The sequence below is a fragment of the Zonotrichia albicollis genome, chromosome 18 (assembly GCF_047830755.1).
Source record: "Zonotrichia albicollis isolate bZonAlb1 chromosome 18, bZonAlb1.hap1, whole genome shotgun sequence".
NCBI classification, from domain to species: domain Eukaryota; kingdom Metazoa; phylum Chordata; class Aves; order Passeriformes; family Passerellidae; genus Zonotrichia; species Zonotrichia albicollis.
The window spans coordinates 8,357,824-8,374,870 of NC_133836.1; the positions used below are offsets into that span (position 1 = coordinate 8,357,824).

The window sequence follows — 17,047 nt, forward strand, 5'->3', positions numbered from 1 at the left end:
TTCTCCATTTCTCTTTTCAGTTGTTCATGATAGCTTAAATTTTCCGTATTTTTGTCTCAACCCATACTCAAATTCTTTCCTTTGGGGAAAACTGGAGCAAAATCAATTTTAGTGCAATTTTTCAAGACTCCTTGACTTGCGCTTACATCTGTTTGGTGTGGGGGAGTGGAATTTTATCATAAAACGTTTGATTTATTTAATGTATTCAATAAGCATCGAAGATGTGCCAGGTACTTTCTCAGCTCTTTTGGATGAGAAATCTTGCAAGCTAAGAACTTAATAAACAAAGAAGTTCCAGAACTCAAAATTTCCCTGCTGTTAAGGTCTCCCTATATCTAAGGAATAAACCAAGTTTGAACAAAGCAGATGCTAAGACTAGTAAAGTACAAAATGTCACAGGCAGTACTGATGAGATCTGTAATTGAAACAACTATTTTTTTAAACGTATTTCCTGATCCTGTTATCTGCCCAACTTAAACTCAGCTGAGATGTGCCCATGCAGCAGCTCTACTTTGATTGCAGCTGTGAGTCTGTTTCTGTTGGTGAAGCCAGTGTTAGGGGTGTGTGGTGCTGCACCAAGGGCTCATCTAAATAGGATCATTGATTGAGACTAAGGTAAGTTACAAATTGAATGGAGGAGCTATTCTCAGTGAACTTCATCATCCTAATGAAGAGGCCATTTGGAATAGTTAATGAGGAATAGCTGTTCTGGAATAATCCCTTTTTAAGACAAACCCTCACTGTTTCTGTAATTGCATTCCAGGGAGCTATTCTGTTCTGAATCAGCATGGGATAGAGTGCCTAGAAGACGTTCAGAGCAAGCTCAGCTAGCGGTGAGTGGGCAATGCACACCGGCTGCCCTGTGCAGCCATTCTGAGTGAGCAGCAGAATAGCCTGGCTGGTTGTCTGTACATCTCTCTAAAAGGCAACTGAAAGTGAATATGAAAATCATGGTACAAAGGCCTCTGTCTTAGCAGGGATGAAGTCTGAGGTGCCTGTTGCTGGCTGAGCCTTAGCCTGGTGCTACGGACAGAACGCGCGTCTCAACCCGTAACTGATCACAATTTGATTAAAAGTTGGGGTGTGGAAAGGACTTGTGTGCTTTTTCCCAGTGTGTATATTTACATCATTATGTGGGAGCAATCAATTTATCAAACCCATCTGATTATTCAATAGTGGGGAAAGACAACTGGTTGGAAGATAATGTGTATTGTTTTTAAGGTGGATAGAAAATTGGTTTAAAAGAAATTCCCACAACCCCTTTCTTTTGAGGAGAACCTACACTAACAAATTAATCAAGGTAAGGGAAATCCAGTAATTTATAATTGCCAATAATTTAAAATGCCATGAAAATTTTCCTGCAGCATAAAATGTTGTGCTTGTCCTTCCCAAGGAGGATGGGCTGGAGCAGAGGTAGTGCTCTTGTGCTTCAGTACATTGTAGTTGTGATATAGCTGCTGTTAATTCATAGTTCTCTTGACTTTTGGAATTCCTCCATTCCCTTAAAAGGGAAGGTGGCAGCCTGGAGTGGAGAAGCTCCAGTGCAGCCCTCTGGATGTTAATCCACCCTGACTTTCTTAAGCCTCCTACTTAAATCATTATCTTAATGAATCACCATTGCTGCTGTCTTCAGTGCTACACAGGAACATGCAAATTTTAAACAGCCTGGGGGAAAGCCCTTTTTGTCTGTAAAGTGCTCTGATACTTGCATTTAGATGTTACCATGATAGGTACCTTGGATACTGCTTTCTGCCTAAGCCCCTGGATAGATCCCGGGGTGTAGCACTCCCAGGGCCTGCTGGGCAGCTCTGGGCTCCCTGGGAAGGGATGGATGTGATGATTCTGCTGCTGGCTGGGAGCAGCAGCTTGAGCTCAGGTGGTTGAAGCCAGATCACTCCACCACTGTCCTTCAGCTGAGGGCCTCTTGCCTGTGCTTTCCTGTAGCTGCAGAATGGCAAGGAGATAGGGCAGTGAGGATGGGCGTCCCTCATGAGCTCTGCAATTGCCAGGTCCACTTTGGGCAAGTTTCTTCATCTCTTCACTTGAATTTTTCACAGCTAAAATAAGCCATGCAAATGTTCATGGATCAACTAAATTTTCTCCCAAGTACGTATCAAGGAATTTGATACAATAGGAAAATTACCAGCTTGCTAGAAAAACATTTGTTTAAGGAAAAACTGAACATAGTGAAGCCACTGCAAACTGTCTCCAAGACTTTCAACATTGTTGTCCAAATTTTTCCTTGATGATTCAGTTTGGCTGCACATTGAGCTCTGCCCACTTCAGCTTTCCCAGCTGATCACTTGAAAAATCTTTATTTGTAAATGGTGGATATGGAAAGAGAGCCATGTATAGCTGTTTCAGATGGCAAATCTGTGTGGTTATTTACAACATGTTTTGAGAGATTTGATTCCTTTATTCATTAAACCAAGAGCTGGAGAAGCTGTTCCATGCAAATGTCCTAGATGATAAGAAGTACCCTTCTCAAATTGCAAAGTCAATTCACCCATTGTCCCTTTTCTGAGGGTTAGAAGTAAAGTCCATTCCCTTACTAGGGTGACTTTTCCTCACTACTTGTAGTTCTGCTTCTGGAGCAATGGCAGGATAAATGTGGAAGATACCAGGTGAACAGAGAGCCTTTAGTTTCAACTAGGAGAAGAACTTTTTAACAGAACTGAGCTTAAATGCAGTTTCTGTGATAACATTATCAGTTGTCAATTCCTGCTGGGAGAGTTATGCCCAGAAGAGGCCAGAACATTTATCTCAAGGAGGGCATCCTCATTCCCTCATTCTTCTCAGTCAGATATTCTATGAAACAAGTTCAACTGGAGCTGGATACTTGCATGCTGAGAAGAATACAGCTTCTCAGTTGGTTACCAAAGAAAGGAGATGTGAACAAACATGCATGCTGACTTTTTGTAGCTCAAAGCCTCGACAGGTGTCCAGGTATGAGGCAGGAGATATGATCTCCTTCCTCACCTGTTTGTGCACTCCTTTCTGGAGAACAGCAGAGAACTGGCTCTGTGACTCAAGTGACTCAATCTTTTTTCCCTGCTTGTTATAGCTCTGAAAAGACTGCCACTTTCTTGTCATAGTGTTTAAGGCATTCTTTGCACACTGCTTTACAGTGATAACTTTTCTGCTTGCTGTGAGCAGGCTGTTGTGTTCAGGCTGGTTCTGATCCCTCATGGGATGGCAGCATTTCATAATACAGGGGGTTCATTAACTGGGGAACTATCTCTCAGATTCAGCACCACAAGAAGGGTCAGAGTAGGGAATTCAGAAGAAATATTAGAAAAGAGCTGTACATGTGTGTATAAATGTGTGTGTACATTGTGCATATATTTCCAAGGAGAAAATAAAGATGACTGACATTTGAAGCTGAGTGTGAAACTTAAACACAACTTTTTCTCATTCCAGTCTTGGAAAGTCATGGTGATGGGTGTGGGCAGGTCTCTGGCTGACTTTCTGAATTGCCTTTATGTCAGAACTCCAACAAGGGATTTGGTGCAATTTCTCATCCTATTGAGTAAAAGGATGCTCTATCCCTCATAGTTTCCTTAGGAAACTGAAGGAAAGAGATTCTTCTTCACAGATCTTAACACACCCAGTGTATTTTTGCAGGCACCATGTGCAAAATATTCAGTAAATGAGATAACCAAAAGGAATGTTTCAAAATGTTGAACTGGACTAGTTTATTCCCCCAGCTTTTGCACACTGTCTTATACTTGTGGGTAGTTGTAGATATTTCAATGTACAAAGGTTGTTATTTGTATAGTTACCTCATTCAAATGCAGAGGTTTGTAACTGTGGAAGTAAAATATGTCTGTTGCTATTATTTTGTTAATGTATCTTGAGCTACTTTTGTTAACTGTGTGTTCATAAGAGTCTGTTTGCTCAAATTACCTGCTCTGTTTTCTGGTCGGGTATGCTGAGATTCAGTATTTCAGTTTATAACTTTGTTTTTTGTTATTTTTCTCCTGATGTGTTGCAACTGCCTGCCAGAAATTCTGAAACTGTGGTCAAACAAACTGCTCTGATGTTTCCTCCCAGTGTTTGCTAATTCAGCAGCACTTGAGCTGTTTATAAGAAGCACAGAGAAACCGCAGCTGAGGCCTGTGTATGGCAATGCTGTGTGCACAAGTGATGCACACAGCACTGCACAGGTAAAGGAGGTTAAATCTGCAAGCATAGCTGTCATTAATTTTAAGGCCTTTAGGAACCATGGTAGCTCAGCTAAGAGAGGGGAGATAAGCCAAGCAATTATATGGAGCAGCACTGTTTGGTGAAGCACATCTTTTGGGATTAGCAGGGGCTCATGAGGCAGGGTAGTGATTTGTGCATTGCACTGCCAAGTCTGACTGATCCCTCAGGACAGTCACTGTTGGGGCCTCCTGGGAAACTTCTTAGGTCTGGGATATTGGCTGGGACAAGACTGAGAAAGTTTCCTTGGTTTGTCAGTATAGACTCAAATGCAACAATGCTCCCCCTGTTTGCTGGAGAGAACCACGTCCTTGCTGCTTCTCTGCTTTGGGGACCTTCTTGCTGGGTGTACAAGTGATAGAAAGCAGCCATGAGCTTCAAGTGACTGCAAACTGCTGTGTTTTTGGGAAGACTTTGAAAAATGGCAGGGATTTGAAAGTGAGATTTTGACTGACTTGAATTGGATAAAAAATTTGACAGAATTGTGGCAGCAGTTGTTGGGAGAAGAAAAATGTCTCCTGTTACCTCAGCAGATTACTTAAGAGCACTCTGAAGTGAGTCCCCAGAAAAGGCTTGCAGAGAGACGAATGGGCAGCTGGGAGGAAATGCTGTACTCCCTGAAGAAACAACAAACTCTGGATGTTTACCCAAGCTGGTAAACCAAACAGAAACCATCAATGTGCTGCTGGGTAAATCCGTGGTGTGCCCGTGTCTTAGGCACTGTGCAGTTCTAATCACCACCTTCAAAGGTGGTGGAGGGCTGGGGAAGGTCCAGAGAAAAAAGTCAGCCCCTCTGATTTCTCTTTGCCATAGAGAAGAAATGGCTTATTACAGAAACTGCAGATGCATTGTATTGTCATGAATGGCAAAGGGAGTAGGGAGTGATCCTTCACAGTTCCTGTGTTTGCTAAATTGATTCAAAGCAGGCAAAGAGGAGGCACTCTGTCAAGCAGCAGTTACCACGTGAAACTCATTGCCACAGGGTGTTATGGATAGCAGAAGTCTAAACAGATTGAAAAATCGATGAAGGACAGATAAGTTCTTATTAAAAGTGATGGCCTGGATGCAACCTCTGGATCAGGAGATCTTTAACAATTGCACAGGGTGTAAGAAGGAAAAAGACTGCCTGTATTCTATGCCATTACTTTTCCTCCCTCTCTGCCATCCCTCACCTTTTTTTTTTTTTTTTTTATTTTTGGCCCTATTCTGGCTACTGCTGAAGAATAGAGAGAGATAGACCTTTGCTCTTATAACTTGGCTATTTTTATAGGTGAAAACTGGAAAGGAAACCAGCTACCCTGCAGCGCAGGGAGCTAGTTTTGCCATGCAGCCCACAGGTAATGTAAAGCACACTGAAATGAAGAGCATTGGGAGTCAAATGCCTAAAAAGGTATATGTGTTATAAAATGCCTTTGTAGCAGGCATCTTTTTAAAAATTTTGAGTTGACAGGAAGCTGAGCTTGTTAATGAAGTGTAAGTAACTACAATGTTTCCAGTTAGTATTCACACTTTCTCCTTTCGGTGCTACAGTCACTGAAAATGCACCTAATGACTTGGGCCTAGCAGTGACACCTTGGGTTGGAAGCTGAGGATGGCTGCCCTCCACAGAAAGGACTGAGAGGAAGCAGAAAGTTGGGAAGGAGGCTGAAGAGAAGATACTAAAATCCCTTGTATGTGCACCAAAGCAGGAAGGTGTAACACAGAGGAGGGCTTGTAGCCGTGAGTGCAGCAGCAGCAGCGTTTGATATTTGGGAGGTGAAAGAATCAGTTTTACATTTTGCTAGATGACTGTACTGTAATACAGCAGTGCCTCCTGGCAGGGAAAGCAATGTAATGTAAAGCAACACCGCGTGGAAGAGCAGTTGGAGAGCTGTCAGAGGCTGAGTAGCTTGGAATGCTTCCACGAGGAGCTGGGGCTGAGCTCACTGCAGCGTGGCATTGCCCTGCCCCAGGAGGAGGGAGAGCGGCGGCAGCGCTGCCCCTCCCAGCACGGCTCTGCTCTCTGCAGGAGCCTTTTCTAGGCAAAATAGCAAGGGTTCCTTTCTTCTCTTGGGAGATTTCTTTTCCAGCTCACAGAGCCTTGTGGGTTCACGTGCCAGGCAGTCCTGGGGCAGATGAGTTTGTACCTGTCAGCTGGCATTGCCTGCCACACTGGAGTACTGCAGGGCACAAGGCTACCAGAGGGGTGGCAGAGGGCAGGATCTCTCCAGAGTGGGCTGCTGGGTCTCTGGGTCTGATCTGATGGGGTGAACAAGGAAGAAATTACCTTTGTTTTTTTCTTTTTTTTTTCTTTTTTTTTTAATATTTGTGTTTCCAGAGGGCTTTGGTGCAGGTCATTGGCTTTTATTCCAGTTTTTAGATTTTGGATATACTTGGTAATCTTACTTGAGGTTTTTACCTCCCCTCTCTCCTTGCCCCCAGCATTTTCCTTCCCTTCAAGTCCTCTGCCTCACTCTGTGTGTTGCTACTATAAATTGCTTGGTATGAAGGGTCCTGTTTCTTACTTGAAGCCTCTGGATGCTATTAAGTAATTGGTGGAAAAGCTTGTTTAAACATTACAACCTTATGTTATTTTTTAAATAACCTTTTGAGGTGGCTGAAATGCTACTGAAAGACTACTTTCCTTTAATACTGGACAAGGAACTTCATTAGGGAAGGGAAATACTGTTCTTATTAGACTCTTTCAAAGGTACAAGTAATCTTTCTTTTAAAGAAGGGATGTGCAGTTTTATTCCCCCTCCCCACCAGCAAAATCACTGTTTATAGTAAGGAGCAAAGAAGGTTTTTTTGTTTTATTCCTTCAGTGCATCCAGACTTTCTTTTGTCAAAAATCTGTAAGAACAGAAGGATGCATTCTGTGCATCTGCTCTCTCTAGGCACAACTTGAAAGCAGCAGTGCTGGTGAATTATGCAGGGAGATTGTCTCAGTGTCCAAGCTGCACACATGACAGAGGTCCAGCATGATGTAGGACCAGGGCACTGTGTCCAGTACAGTGCTATCTTTCCTGCTTTATCACCTCAGCCAGATTAGTGATGATGAGCATGTGGCCATGGGTGAGCTTGAACAGCATCCTCCACCACAGAGCTGGCAAAAGGAAAGATTTCATTTCAGGTTTCCTTAGCTTGACAGGTCAGTGCAAACAATTAAAGTGTGAATTTCATAAATGGAAATGCTATTGTGGGAAGGAATAAACAAATAAGGAACTTAGTGCAGAAGTGGTTTGAGAAATACAATGGATTATGAAGGCAAAAATGAATTTGAAAGTAGCATGGGAAGGTTTCATGAAAACCTGTTTCTTCTGGACTTTGCACGTAACATTGTGTATGATCAGGTGAAGGTCTCTCTTGTGTTTCTCTGCCATCTTTCTGGTAGCAAATTAAGGTTTATCTTGTTCTTTTGGCATGTGTATTTAGATTTTTCTCTAATATAAATTGCTAAACAAAATGTGGACAGAAGCAATCACAGCCTCTCAGTACACAAGCCAAGAAAAGTGAAGCAGAATGCGAATGGTAGGAAATGGATGCATCATCTCTTGCTTTTGTTGGTTTTAGTGGTCTTTGATGGCAGTTTGTGGGGTATTGCACAAAAGTCAAATCCATTGTAGATGTAACAACTAAGAGCTACTGAATTGAACAATCTCTTTAATAACTAGGAAGAGAAACTTGAAATTACAATGGCTGCCTTAAGCAATTTTCACAGATCTTAATGAGCTTGGATCTGTCTTTATTTAGGCACTGCTTGTGTTCTGCCAAAGGTTTAAGGAAAGACAGAATGCTCAATTGCAGAAAGTCTGTCCCTGTACATGAGGAGCAAGAGATTATTCTGGCTGATGAAGCTGCCTTTGCAAGGCAACCTTTAGGCTGTTTTTGCAGATTAAAAAACAAAATCAGTAATATTTCAGTTGAGAAAACAGGGAAAGCTTAAGAAATTCAGGATGCTTGTTCTCCTTTTCTAAGCTGGTGAGTAAGAACTAGATCTAATGGGAGGCCAACATCTGGTAGCTCTAGATTTTGAAGGACAAGGCAATGTGAATTCAGTTTTAAATCATTAGTTACAGCTTACTTTTCTTTTTGAAAGAGTTTGTTTTAAATGTTCAACATGTTTGGACTTAAGTACTTAGTATGGGAGATATAAGAATGAAGTAAAAAATTCTCAATGGATCGTGACTTTTTGAATTTTCAAGCATTATGATTCAAATGAGAAAATGTCTAATGAAAGTCATTGGCTGTTTATTCAAATTATAAGAAGAAGAAAAATATCAGCTGCATAAATACCTGTGAAATGGAATAAATGCTTCAGCTGGAGACAGTGCAGCTCTGGTTACCAGAAAATAAGACCAAATTGAGAGCAGATTATATTTGGTTTTAAATCAATATGGCTTAGTAGTTACCAGCCACTGATCATCCTTCATGACCTAGAGTGTAAATGTAAACCAAGACTAAAATTGGTAGCTTTCAATTACTTGTATTTAAATCCAGTCTCCTCTACCACTGAATGCTCTCTGAATAAATAAATAAGTAAAAGCACATTTAGCTGCTGGCATTGCCCTGGCTGTTCCTGTATTTGCAGTGGTGTGATACACAGATAAAGGAAGCTCCCTCTGTGTGCTCATATTTGAAGTCTCCAGTGGAACAGCTGATCTCTTTTTCCCCCTCCCCTTCCTCTCTCTCATCTCCATTACCCTCCCCCCAAATGGAGGCAAAGGAATTTTGAATTTTTTGCATTTTAAATACTTCTCAAAGTATGTAAGGCCGAAGATATCTTTGAACATAAGTGCACCTGGCCTCCTATTTTCCTGTATTCTGTATTGTTAATACAAACTGCAAGAGAGCCCTAAAGAGGTTTTTTCCTATTTTATTACTGGTCACGTGTCCTTTCACTACAAATTTGAACATTAAAATTAATTATGGCCTTAGAGACAGAGAGTCCAACAGTGAAATAGCTTGCAATTTATTTGAACTCTGAAATTCCACCAGTTAAAGTTGTGTAAAACTTTCCAGTAGTTTATTTATATATTATTTTAAGAAAAAAACACCTTAATTATGAGTCTGGTTGTTCAATAAAACAGAATAGCTATCTGGCTAATCACTGCTGTGCTCTAGATCATTAATTTTCTTCTTAATAACATTAGGATTTTTTCCATTTTCTCCTTTAAAACCTTTTCAATTATATAACAAATGTGCTTGATTTATGGGGACACTCTCTAGGATTTTATGCCCCAAGACAGGCACGTCATGAAATAGCTGGAGGTTGGTGAAGAACCTCACTTGGATTAAAGGCTTGCAAGTACTGACAGGAGTGGGAGTTGGTAATTTGGATGGAGGCCTGTACAGAGGCACGTGGACAGCTCTGTTCTCAGCTACTCCCACTAAAGGAGTTGTTTTGTTTTGGTCTCACCTAGAAATTCAGACTTTCTCTATGGGAACACACAGCCCTGGCTATGCAGAGGGTTGCTCACAAGAAGGCCTGGTTTTCCCAAAGTCTGAAAAATTCTTGTTTGTGGAAAAATGAAGTGAATGATTGCACTCCTGTACTAAATGTGGGGATTTTAAATATGGGTTCTTAAGTAATCATTTCTGCATTAGGTGTGTCACCAAGTGTCAAGGTTCCTGGAAGTGCACATTTTCTATGTGGCACAGTTATGAAATACAGCTGGGCCTCCATTTGTCTGTTTGGGGACCCAGACCTGCTCTGTTAACTTGGTTTCAAGTTGCTTGAGAAGTACAGGACAGTCTGTATTCTAAGATTTCCTGACAAATGTGTGAAGTTCAGAGCTCTTACCAGGCTGGCTGCTAACTGGCCAGGAAGTCCCTAACACTGTGGCTGGCAAAGAATAAAGAAAACATAAAGATGCTAAATTTTGGTTATGGGAGGCAGTTCAGAATTTAAAGTCCTGGTGTCTGAGAACATGGGGTGGCATTTGCAGCTGATGTTTGCCTGGTAGTGAAGAAGCCAGCATAATAAATAGTTGGCTAAGTAGTAAGAGTTCACCTGGCAGTTAATGCTGAATTTTATGGCTGTGGACTTGAGGCCTCTTGAAACTGAGTAATGGCAGTAATAAGAAGGTGTTTGTAGGGGTAGATGGATTTGTGGGGGCTTTGAGGTCCTGCCCACATGTTTGAGAATGAATTATAATGGAGTGCCCTTATTCTAGATTTATTTGAACAGAAATGCCAGTGAGATGAAGAGATGAATGCAATGTAAAGTATGTCAGAATTTCCCTTTGCTTCCAGCTTGCACTGGACTGATGAGCTGGGTCCATTGAACCCTCTGTTTCACCCAGTCCTTGAGGGGTTATAAAGCAGAGGTGGAAAGGAAAAGCACTTGAGAAGAACATTTAGCTTGGCAATGCCTTCATCCCCAAAGCTGTCTGTGATGCCTGGAGTCAGTTACTGTAGGGATGAGCAGATAAACCTGATGTGTACTGGAACCTAGAAATTGGAATTAATTAAACAGTGTAATATTTAATGGATGTGATGAGATTCCTTGTAAGTTAGGCTTTTCACCAAGATTGGTCCATTCATTTCTACTCACATACTCTCTCTCCTAAAAGCTGTTGCAAGAATTGTTCTCTGGAAAACGAAAGCACTTAAGCTCCAAGGAGGACTAGGAAGGGCCCTACAGGGCTCCACCTCTTAGCCCACGTGTGCTGCTCAGCAGCGTCTCACATCTGCTCACATCTGGCTCCCTGATCAGTACTGCAAGATCCCTTCATGATGGATGGCATTGGGGCAGATCTTCATGCTGAAGAATTCCTTTGAATTGTGATGCAGAGCTACAGCTAAAACCAAGTAGCTTCCTGTTGTATTATGTGTGCCACTCATGACACAAAAAACATCACTAATGTGTTTGCTGCCATAAAAATTTTCTTAGTATCTCTTTCAGCTGCTTAGGCCAGCAGCTAGCATGCTCCAAGGTTAGTGATGAATTAGCTTGAAATTGCCAAGGGGTGTCTTTCTGCACTGACTTGAAGATGTATGAGGCTCGCTCTCCTTTGTTCCTCCTCCATCCTGCTTTAGCCATACCTGCATTGTGCCCCGTCAGCATTTTCTGCTTGGGAATGGCTGAGTGGACTTTGCTCTGTTAGCCGTGCATCTTGTTTTATTTAAAGGAGGTCTTCAGCGTGTCTATTTGACATGAATTGGTTGAGAATTTGCTGGTAAAAAGCGCAGGGGAGGGAAAGAAAGGATACTCGGGGCCTGGCTCACTGTCTCCCGGCAGTGCCCCCTTCCCGCTCTGGAGGAGCGCTCCTGCTTGGGCCGGCCCCTGGAGCACAAGTGCTCGGAAGCAGCAGTGGCAGGGTCGCTGGCTGTCCGCCTGTCTGTCTGTCTGTCTGTCTCCGGGATCATGTGGCAAAGGGGCCGTGCCTGCGGCCAGAGCGGCTCCCCCCGTGCGAGGAGTCACAGGACACCGGCGGGGTAGCCCCAGCTGGTATGCACTGCTACGAATATAATCCCCAGCACCGCGGCCATGGGACACAAGTGTGACACGGGAGGTATTTAAGGGGACACACCTGTTCTAGGCACAGGCTGCTTATTGCATGCCTTGGAAATGGAAGGCTTTGGTGGAGCAGGGAAGACTCATTTTATCCTCATGAGGGCTTTGCTTTCTTCTTTCTGCCCAGTTGCACATTATTTTATAATTCCCTGATATGAGGCGGCCCTGTGGCCTGTTAGCACCGGGCTGTTTCAAAGGCCAGGCTGGTGTTTGCAGGAGGGAACAGCCTCTGGTCTGAGTGATGGTTTGGGTGTAACAGCTCCCAGGAAAGGGCAGAGAATTCAGAGAATGTCATCTATGTGTGGGGTTGGGTTTTTCAGTCCTTTAGATAATTTGGATTTTGTGTTGTGTTTATCAGTATTTTTATTATAAGGCCTCTGTCTTGCAATTTAGAGCAGTAAATCACATGAAATTGATATCATCTTACAAATTTTGTACTAAAATATTTTGTCACTTTGAAATCTGAGTGTATTTCTCTCTCTTCTTTCCCTCTGCCCCCATCTCAAAAATTACTGTGAAACAGTTACTCTCCATAAGAAGCAGCAAGTAAATACAAACTAAATCTCATGATTGCATAGCATAAAGAATTAAAATGCTTAGATTTTTATCTCTCTTTTTGAAGTTTATCTGACACTTGTTTGGCAGAGGATAATTTTTTCTCTGTTGAAAAGGGGATGTATTAAGATGAGGGAAAAAGAAATTGCAGGGTCTGTCATATGACTTGATTCCATCTGTCTGTCATGTCTTTCAACTAGAATGGAATTCTTCTCTCAAATTTGATATGCCTTTTTTGATGTTAATGTGAAATCTCCTAGTTTGCCTTAGTCTCATTCCACATGGCCCTTCTTTCCACGGATTCCTGCTCTTGGTGAGGTGTTAAGTGTTTGTTGGTTTGGGACAGCTCCCAGGATTGGGGCCAAGGCTTCTCCTACATTTGATAGATTGTTGTGTGGAAATAGTAGCAACCGGACAGTCTTTCTCTCCCATCTTTGTTTTAAATAAGATTTTCAGGTAAACATCCAGTATGTCAGTTGTTTGCAGAACTGAAGTCATGGCTGCTGGAAATAAGGAGGAGGGTTGTGCTCCAGGCCCTGGTTGGTTTGGGCAGTCAGGTATTTTGGGGGGAAGGTGTTGATTCTCTTCTGTAACAGCTTTGCACTCTGAGTGTGGTGGTCTGCAGTAACCAGTCCCTGAGTGGATGACAGATTCTCCTTCTCAGAAACTAAAGGTTGTTGGCAGGGGAGGGGATCCTGGGATCCTGGGAATGGAAACCCCTCAGCTCCAGCCTCACCTGGCCCATGGGGTTATTGATCCTTATGACAAGGGGGTATAAATATATATATCTTTTTAATCCTAACCTGAAAGAGGACTGCAGCTTTATGCTGGTCTTCAGACCAAATCCAAACCCTCAAATAGTTTACCTTCCTTGTGGGCAGACACATTTTTGTACATATGAATGTAAAAATACCTTTGATTGTGCTACAGAGAAGCAGAATATCTTGTTGTAAGGAAAGAATCATCCCCCTTTAGCTGTGGTGCCTCCCAGGCTGGCTTTGGGCCTCTGTAAATCACATTTTGCCGCATAGCCTAAGGTAGACACGGCCTCACTATCCCTGCTAGCTGGTAAAAGTGGGCTCTCCCTCACCTCTATTCCTACTGGATTATCTCAAAGTTAGGATCTGTGCAATCAAAAACTGAAGATATTTATTCTGGGTTGTTTGGGGATATGTTTTTGAGGGGGGAATAGTTTGGTTTAGTGGTGTTTTTTGTTCCTTAACTGCACCCTGCAAAATGTCCTGGCTGAGTTGTTTCTAAATACTGGCATCTCCAGGGAAGGGGTTATAAATTGCTAATTTAAAGCCTGCAACAGGATAATTAACTAACCAGTTTGATGTAAATGGCTTAATGGGGCTTTACTAGCCCCTTTGAACTTAAAGTAGCACTAAAAAGTAAACTGTAAATACCTTCAAGGAACGTAGTGGCATGTTTGAATGTGGGGCTGCTTGGCTGCAAGGAGCAAGCCTGCTCAACTTGCCAGGAATCCACTGCTCCGTGTGACAGCAAACATGCCAAGGGGTGAGGGGACCAAGCAGGCACCCCTTGGGGAAGGCTCTGCAACTGCCGGGGTTCTCAGGAAGCACACACACTCTGATATATCAGGCTTTCAAACCTGTCCTGCCTGCTTTGGAAAATTTAAATCACAACCTCAGCTTAAATGCAACTGTAATGAATTTCATCAGGAATGGAGAGAGAAAAAAAAAAAACAACAGAAAACCCAAAACCCTGAGGGGGAGGCAGCCACTAGAGTCCACCTTAATTTTCCTGCAGTTCTATTTGCATTAAGGTCTTTTGGCAAGTCCAGGCAGAAACTCTGATTGCACTTTGTTTCAGAAGACCTCGTTACTGAATCTGCTGAGACAAGGTACTGCAGCCCTGCAGCAGATTCCAGTTTCTGATGCATTTGGGGGACTTTGGGGAGAATGTCCAGACTTTCATTCTTGCTGGGCTGCTACAAAGTTCCAAAGGAGGATGTCAGCAACAATTAATCACCTAGGAATGAAGGTCATTACAAAGTGGAAGTATCTTGTGTAGTTAGGCATTGATCTCACTTCTGACTATGGAGGCTGGGGTGTTGGAGAGGGGAATTTCAGGCCCAAAGGCCCACAGGAATATTCCCTTGAAGCTCTTCCTGGTCCCAGTGCTGCTCTGCCTTCTCACTGTGCATGCACCACACGGTGTCAACAACAATTCCAAGAACCTTTTCTTTATTGTTCCTCTGTCTCACAACCATCTTTCACCTATTGCCAGCAGCCTTCCTGGATACCAGAGGATGTTTTGGGGGTTGAAGCACAATCCTCAGTTACTGCTGTGACCTCTGACATGTAGGATTTGGCTTTACAGCCAGATGTGTTCAAGAGTGTTCCTGATCCTTGGCTGTGCTTTGCTGCCTGCTCTGTTGTGCTGCCCTGAAGACCATGGGGTTTGTGAGGCTGAGCCAGACCAGGGCTGATGCAGAAAGAGGACAAGGCCTGACCTTTTAGGTGGTGGCTCTGACTTTGATGCCCTAAAACAGATCATGATGCCTCATCCTCTGTAATGATGGCTCTATTTTTGTGCGGTTTGGTTTGGAATTTTTTTTCACCTGGTAAGTAACGTATTATTGGCAATGTTAATGCTGGCCTTTAAAAAAGCAACATAAAAGCACTGAGATCTGTGGTAGAGGGCCATGATGCAGAAGTGCTATGTCTTATTTTAAAAGCCATGTCTGCCAGAGGATTCAGCCCTGCACTCTAATTATTCAGGTGCCTGTTGTATGCAGGGATCTGAATGCTCTGCTGTGGCCTTTAGAAGAGTTAATAACGTGGCACTTTGCTCTTACCTGCTGACTGAAGCAGTTGGCACCATGGCACTACCTGCTTGTTGTGTGTGGGTTGGGAGCAGAGCACAGGATTAATTTGGGGTTGTATTGGCAAGGGTCTGTCAGCAGAGCTTGCCCAGCTGCCTGTGCCATGCTGGAGCTGTTAATGCTTTACTTTTATAAGCACTAACCTAGAGGACATTTTAAAAAATTCAAAATACTCACTGTTAGAGAGAGAGAGAGACACTTGCAAGCAGAAGAGCTCTGTACACACAGTGTTCATGGCTGGAGACTCCCTTCAAGGAATGCCCCAACACCTCAGCCTGCCAGCTTTGCTGTCTTGGCATCTGACTGGGAAATGCAAATACTCAATCGTAATCCTTCATTCCCACATGCTGACATGTATCCAAGGGGAACTTCTGTGAATGTTGTTGTTATTTCCATATAACTTCAGCTGCTGCTTTGCTTCCCAGAACCTCCTCACCATGTGTCTCAGTGCAGTGTTTTCCAGGTCTTTTGGATTTGTTTGCCTAATGGAAGGCAGGCTTTAGTGTGCATGTTCTTATCAGAAATCTGGGCAAGGGAGCTGAGGGCACTTTCAGTGAGCTCACAGGTGACACTGGGCTGGGTGGGAGTGCTGATCTGCTGGAGGGCAGGAAGGCTCTGCAGAGGGATCTGGACAGGCTGGATCCATGGGCTGAGGCCACTTGGGTGAGGTTCAACAAGGCTGAAAGGATGTTGTAGCCTGATGGGGGTTGGTCTCTTCTCCCAAGAAGCAATAGGGCAAGAGCAAATGGCCTCAAGTTGCACCAGGGGAGATTTAGGTTGGATATGAGGGAAAATTCCAAAGAAAGGGTCATCAAGCATTGGAACAGGCTGCTCAAGGAAATGGTGGAATTGCCATCTCTGGAGATTATCCAAAGGATGTGTAGATGGGGCACTTGGGGATGCAGTTGAGAGGTGGACTTGGTAGTGATGGGTTAATGGCTGGACTTGATTTCAGGGGTCTTCTCCAACCTAAGTGATTCTATGACTTTATGTGGAGAAGAAGAACAAGCCCTGTGATTGGGTTGTTTTTATAAGGCTCTTCTCTTTCTAATCCCCCTCCAACAAACCCTTCCACAGATTTTTAGATTCCTCACTAAATCCTTTAAATAATGTGATAATAAAAAATCCCCCTTTTAATACACATTTCATTTTGAAACCCACTAAACCTGACAACTAACTGTATTTGGTTTGTTGGCTTAAGAATCACAGGGAAAATAGAAGTAGAAACCCTGGGCCAGGACTCTAGACTCTGACTATCACTAGAGAAAGAACAAATGATGTGTAATGGTGTTTTCCTGACCTCTCCTCTGCTTTTAGTAAGATGAAAAATTTCATCTGGCTATTGCTAATGTTAGAGAGTTGTGTAAAAATTAGAACATAATGAAGACAAATTTTAAAGTGGTGTCTGCTGCAGTTCTTGGGTGTGTTGTCTCAATTGCCTCCTACTTAGAGAGAGCAGCTGAAAAATCCAAGTCCTTTTCCAACATGTCAAAACCAACTTTTTCAAAGGATTCAGTAGCTGTGCCAAAGCACCTTGCCTATTTGTAAGCAAATGCCAGGGGTTGGGATTGTCTCTGCCAGGGCCAGCATTCACACAGGCACCTGGCTCTTTTAAATCAATTTGATTAATTACTATATACCTCCTAATTTTTCAATAGGCAAGTCCCTGCCATTTCTTGCCTGCCCAAGATTAAACTTTCACGTTGCATACCCTGTTGTAAGATTTTGAGTGTCTGGAGTAGGTCTGGGTGTGCAGTGACTGCTCCTGGAAGGGGCTGGGGATTGGGCATCACTGTCAGCCTTCTTACATGAGGTTCCAGAGGAAGCAGGTGTGTGGCAGCCATGTTAGCATCTGTGATGGTGGATACTTTGTGATAAGAAGGATGTGACTTATTCAGGTTCTTCAGAGGTGTTGGCTTGTTTGGTTTGGGATTTTGAGG

The 17,047-nt window shown here is 43.1% G+C and overlaps 1 protein-coding gene across 1 annotated transcript in view; it reads left to right on the plus strand.

The window, feature by feature from the left end:
• The window catches only part of HIC2 (HIC ZBTB transcriptional repressor 2), a 75,914-nt gene that overhangs the window by 38,984 nt on the left and 19,883 nt on the right, over positions 1-17,047 (plus strand). The window lies entirely within an intron of this gene.